General features: G+C 39.4%; 1 protein-coding gene across 6 annotated transcripts in view; it reads right to left on the bottom strand.

Annotated features, from left to right (window-relative positions):
• Nucleotides 1-921: 921 nt before the first annotated feature.
• khdrbs1b (KH domain containing, RNA binding, signal transduction associated 1b) overlaps nt 922-6000 on the bottom strand; it is a 31254-nt gene continuing 26175 nt past the window's right edge. For all 6 annotated transcript variants that reach the window (XM_079655865.1, XM_079655860.1, XM_079655861.1 and 3 more), the window contains one exon: nt 922-2227. The gene's annotated coding sequence lies outside the window, so the exon portion shown is untranslated. The remainder of the gene's footprint in view (nt 2228-6000) is intronic.

Genomic DNA, 6000 nt, shown 5'->3' with positions numbered 1-6000 from the left:
ATCACCGAGGGCCACATACAGAAACACATACGAAGGGCTGGGCCGCTGACTGGAGGTGAGTTATACTGTCTCATAAGTGAAGTTATAAGTTGGAAAACTCAATCCAATGAATTATTCTTGATACTTGAAAATACTTTAAGAAAAAAGCCGCCTACACCACAGCTCTCTAGAGTGCTTCAGTTATTTTGTTGGCATTCCTTAAAACAGAAGCTTCAGATTGATTATAATAAGAGGAAATAGGAAGGGTATATTTCAAGGTTGTTAAGGAAATAAGTTATTGGGGTTATATCTTTTTTATATCAGCTTAGATTTGTTAGAAAATGTTTCCAACTTTAATTGACTGAATGTATTTGAACATGTGGCTTATTAACACATGAATACTGTGTAATATATTTGAACATAATATAAGACAAGCAGAAGTTTCATTTGTGGGCCAGATTTCATTGTACTTTTTTTTTTTTTACTTTTTTGCTGAATTTGGACACCCCTGATCTATACAGTGTGAATATAAGAAAAAAGATTACAGTAACCGTCCATATGCCTCTTCAAAGCTTCTCGAGCAAGATGAACTCGGCTGAGCTCACTTGATGTCAGCGAGATGATTGGCTCTCTGATGAGCAGCAGCCGATGTGTCTGTGGAGGCTGATTGTCACAGGAATCAGCCTGCGATGTTCCTCTCATGGTGTGAATCTGCAATCCAGCTGTCCACCATATCTGCCCACAGTATTTCCACCTCTCACACACATTTGAACACATCCTCCTCCACACTCCTCCTGTCCCCCCCCCCTTTAGCACCAGAAGGCCTCCTGTCTCTCACCTCCATCTCTTCACCCACCAGATGCCAGCTGACTGCACGGAGGTGGGGACAAACAGCAGCTCCAGCCGAGAGGGAAACAACACAGACTGATACATGGGGCTTGCTCATTTTCAACTCTACTTTTATTGATCACGGCACAGCAACATTTACTTTCTCTTCCAACCTCACGCTCTTGACAGTTCATCGATTCCAGCAAAGCAGATGGCTTCCACCACCATCACTTATCTTTCATTAGATTATGGGAGACACTGAAATCATTATTTTAGACATAATAGCACATAAAGACTGAAAAATGATCTGTTTTGGATATGGCCTGTTGACGTTTCATTCCAGATGATGGTTTCTATCCTAATATCCAATGTTGCATCCTCTGAGCGGGTAGCTTTTTCAATAAGCTAAATGGAGCCTCTGACCGGCGAATCGGGGCGGATACATTTGTTTTTAATATAGGAAAGTATATTTTTGACCTCTAAATGTAACTCTGCACCACAGGCAGCCATAATATCATCAGTGATAATGGCAGAAAATGGCAGAGAGGGAATCAAATCAACAGAAAATGATGGATGGGTGGAGGGTGGTTGGTAATGTCTGTGTTCACCCTCCGTCCTTTCTCACATGCAGCTCTCCGTATCTCGCTCTATTGTCCTAAATAGATGCTGACGCTGAGAGCAGGCCAGCGTTGATTTTCAAAGTGTTGCACATTTGCGGAGAGGCTACATGTGAGTACATGCAAATGGCCCGCTGCATTAGCATTTGATATCCTCAGGGCTTGGACAGGCCGTGCTCTGCCAAGATGTGGTGGTGTGTGTGAGAGTGAGAGTGTGTGTGTGTGAGCGTGAGAGTGTGTGTTTGAAGTGAGATAGTGATCCACTCTCTCCGGGCATCTTTAACTCCGGAGCACAGAGTGTAATTTCACTCGGCAATAAGGCATGGGTACCAATTAACACGCAACAAGAATGTAAAACAATTTCTCAAATAGATTAAATGCACATGTACACGATTCTGTGTGAATTTAGCTTGCCTTGCTGAAAATATCATCACGTCTAATCCCAGAGTTAATAGAAATTAAAGACAATTTCACAGCGTACTATAACAGCAGTGCTCATTTTATGGTGAATTAGACTGGAACAATTACATCTGTTGGAAGAGAGGGTGGTCTGTGGAAGCAGCTTGGCGTCAGTGTGTTTCTTCACTGTCAGAATATAACATAATTCAGTTTAGAGAAAATGAAGAGAATAGTCCACTTGAAATGTCTCTGGGTATTCTGGGTTCCCAGCTGAGCCACCTCTCGTCCTCGGACACTTCTTTATCAGCTTCATCCTGTGGATTATTTGGCACCAGAACCCCCCCTTTGGGTCACTCCTCTCGTCCGACCACCCCCTTAATGCTGAGCTGCTCCGTACTTCTTCCCTGCAGAGGAGAGAAATCACAGGAGGGACGTCAGAAACAGGTTTAATACCAGGTAGGTTGACACGTACGAGGAATTTGAATACATAAAAGTAAAAAAAAAAAAAAAACACAGATAGAAATATATTACAAATAATACAAAAATATAGTCAAATTTAACAATATTTACATAGAAATGGAATGGAATACAAATCGGCAGTAATAAAAAAAGAAAACAGATAGTGTCGTACATCCGGGTTAGACTATAGACAAACACACAATATCTATTCTTTCAGCAAAGCTCCTACACCGGTTCAATTTCAAAATATGCCTGACTGTATCTGATAGATTAGACCAGGGGTTCCTAAAGTGGGGGTCGCGAGATGATTACAAAATAAAAATGGAAAATAAAAATAAAAGAAATGTATTAAAAAAAATTGATTAATTCTTTTATAATTTTTTTTATAATTTAAAAAAAATATATATTATTAATAATAACGTTTGCATAGACATTTTCAGGGGCGGACTAGCCATCTGTATAATTTCCCCGCAACGAGGCTCCCCCTTTGACAATCCACTAGCGCAGTGTTTCTCATACCAAGGACCACTTAACCAATAAAAAACACTCATGGACCCCCCCCCCCCCCCCCTCTCTGGCACTGTTATTTTGGGGGTCGCGGGCTGAAAAGTTTGGGAACCCCTGGACTAGACGCATGTATTTCTCCTCAGTATTTCCATTATATGCTACATTTTATTCTACGTTCCTATATGTCAGTGGCAAATATTGTACTTTTTACGACATGTATTTATCACCCATATTTAGTAGCTTCGTTTGACATATATAAAACATGTGATATGCTGCTTTAAGCAAAGTTCCTACATATCTTCAATTTCAAAAAACTCTTAGTTACTAGCTTTAGTGCCAATTTGAAAACTGAGTACTTTGCTACCTACTATTTCATCATTTCAATTCAGGACCTTTCATTGTAATTGAGTATTTCAAGGCCACAGTATTAATATATTTCAGATGCATAAGTGGGTCTTTGTTGACCCGGTGATGTGGTTTTCTTGAAGTATCTTTGTAATTACATTTTATTATCATTTCATATTCCAGCTATTCCTCAAAAAACATGTTTTGGATATCAAGCCATTCACATTTTTAATTTACATTTTAAGAAATTGTAGTTTTTGTATTTCTACCCCAAGCTTCCATAAGTGGGTCAAAAATGACCCGCATGCATTTTCTATGGAATCCTATGGGAAAACGTTTTTTTTCAAAATTTAAAAGAAATGTCTAAAATAATAAATAGTGATAAATGAAATATAAAATATTTCTAGTGTGAACCAAAATATAATACTAAATATTATACAAGTGATTTTTCTTAACCAAAATGGCATAAAAACACATATTATTCTAAAACGGGTCCTTTTTGACCCACTTCTGGAAGAGTAGGGTCCAGTCACTCTAAGTGCATCTAAGGGTTAACTAAAGAGTTCAGTTCAATGTTTATGATGTAAAGAAATGAATGTAAAATCCAACTGTTAACATGTGTGTTCTGTATGTTATTATGTTGCCAAATAATTGCCAGAAGATCAATCTTACAAATCAAATGACAGCAAGTTAAATAAACAACATTTTGTTAACGCTGCAATATTTTTACATGTATTTAAAAAAGACTAGCCGAAATGCTAATGTATAATGGTCCTACTACAGTAATATCAATTCATTTCTAGAAATCATCAATTTTATGTTTTAGAAAACTAAAAGGGCACTTGTCTGGACACACAGTCATTTTTACTTACACTCGTCTTATTTCTAAACTTTAAGTCACAACTCGTCGTCTAACTTAACGTCATTTAACGGAAGATAAGAGGTAGTGTTTTCTTTTTCATTTTTGAGCAGTGGCTGTAATAATTCAAAGGTCATTTTCCTGCCAAGTAGCACAGCTCTTCGACAGAGAGCAGCAAAGCATTTTGTTAAGTAACACATAATTACTGGCAAGACTTTTGAATTTGGATTAAGTGCATTAGTGATTCAATCAGCAGCTAATGTGGTCACAGGTCTTGGTTTTTGAGTATTTGGAAGCACTTATGGACATAAAAGCCAATGGGAAACCAAAGAGCGGACATCTTTCTTTTATAAATCAAGATTTCTATGAAGTCCGGACATGAATATCTACATAGCCTAGTTTCATTACTAAATAGTCAAATTCTTCACCAAGGTACTTAAGTGAAAAGATTTCCAAAGCAACAAGCATTTATTTCTGAAATGTCTGATAACTGGCAGCAGTCGAGCTGAAAAACATTCATCAAACAAGTCAGTGACCTTTCCATCAAAAAGCGTCTCAGAATGTTCTTTAAAAGCTCGTTATCCAGCTTCCCTCGAATGAAATGCCAACGACAGTTCTGTTTCTCAGAGTCTGACCGCCGAGCATTACTTTTGGAGGCTTCATTTAACTTTCCTTCCTGCCTTCAAGGCACGGACAGGACATCAGAAGAATCCCTCCGACACTTCTCTGCTGCTGCTAGTTCCATTTCGGGAATCGCCAGCCGAGTCCTCTCGTTCCTGTTTTCCTTCTGTCAGAGCGCTCTGAGCTACGGATCCTCATTAGTCACTTTCCCTGAGAACACTCTGACACCGGCGTCGCGTCCCCGTCCCCCCCCCCTCGCTCAGACTCGCTGAAGGCTGGCGAGGCCACACAGCGACTCACTGTCAAGAGGCGACTTACAGGAGCCGGGCAATCATCAGAATCAACCAACCTCTGAAACGCTGTGAATATCACCAACGTGCTGCGGCTGCATAACACTTGCAAACTTTCTTTCAATGGTCTTTTGGGAAAATGGGAAAAGTTAGAGAACCGTACCAGTGGTTTTGAAGGTTTTAGACCATTACCTACAAATTGTGTAGAATTCACATTTCAGCAGGAGAGGGCTAATCCATCACTGCGGGGGGTTTTGTCAGCTGCAAAACGGGACTAAAAAGCCTCTTTAGTGGTGATTTCAGCTGAAAAAGCATTTTTCGAGAACCCAAATATGTACTCTCTTGTGTGTATAGCAAACATGAAGATACAGTCAGTAGCTCGTTAGCTTAGCTTAGCTTAACGATGGGGAACAGCTAGCCTAATGGTCAGAAAGTGAGGTTTAAAAAGTACAGTTTAACAGGGAGAATAGTGACAAGACTATTTTGTGATTTGGACCAGTTGCTAGCCAACCAGAAGATAATCCAGTAAGTGACGAGGGATGTGAATCACAAGTTGAATCACGAGACAATATCATATTGATTATATGAACAACAATTCAGGGAACTTTGATCAATATGAGATGCCTATTTAAAACAACATTTGACATCAACTCACAAAAAGAAACTCAAATATGATTTGACAACTAATATCTGGGATCCAACAGACGTTCAAATTGAAATCTACACTTTTTAGTAACAATTGACCTCTGATTAAATGTAGAAGCAGAAGGTGTATTGGAAAGATATTTTTGATGTGCCATGGGAACACTCGCGCTCCTATTGGCTAAAATTCCAACACATTGTACGTGATAGGCTAAGGGGCGGGACATCTTTAAGTGGTTGACCAATCACAACAGAGCCGGCCAGCTAACCAATCAGAGCAGACTCTGGCTTCAGACAGAGGGTGAGAAGAGGTGCTTAAGCAGAGGCAGTATGAGAACAATAAAGAGCTTTTTGAACATTTAAGCATGGAGACATGTCCCAGTAGAGACACTACATACTGATATACACCTGAACATCAGCAGGAGAGGACTCTTTAAAATAGAGACACTACATG

Source organism: Notothenia rossii (assembly GCF_949606895.1).
Source record: "Notothenia rossii genome assembly, chromosome: 10".
Lineage (NCBI taxonomy): Eukaryota > Metazoa > Chordata > Actinopteri > Perciformes > Nototheniidae > Notothenia > Notothenia rossii.
The sequence above is the reverse complement of the archived record's forward strand: the minus strand, read 5'-3'. Positions and strand labels throughout refer to the sequence as shown.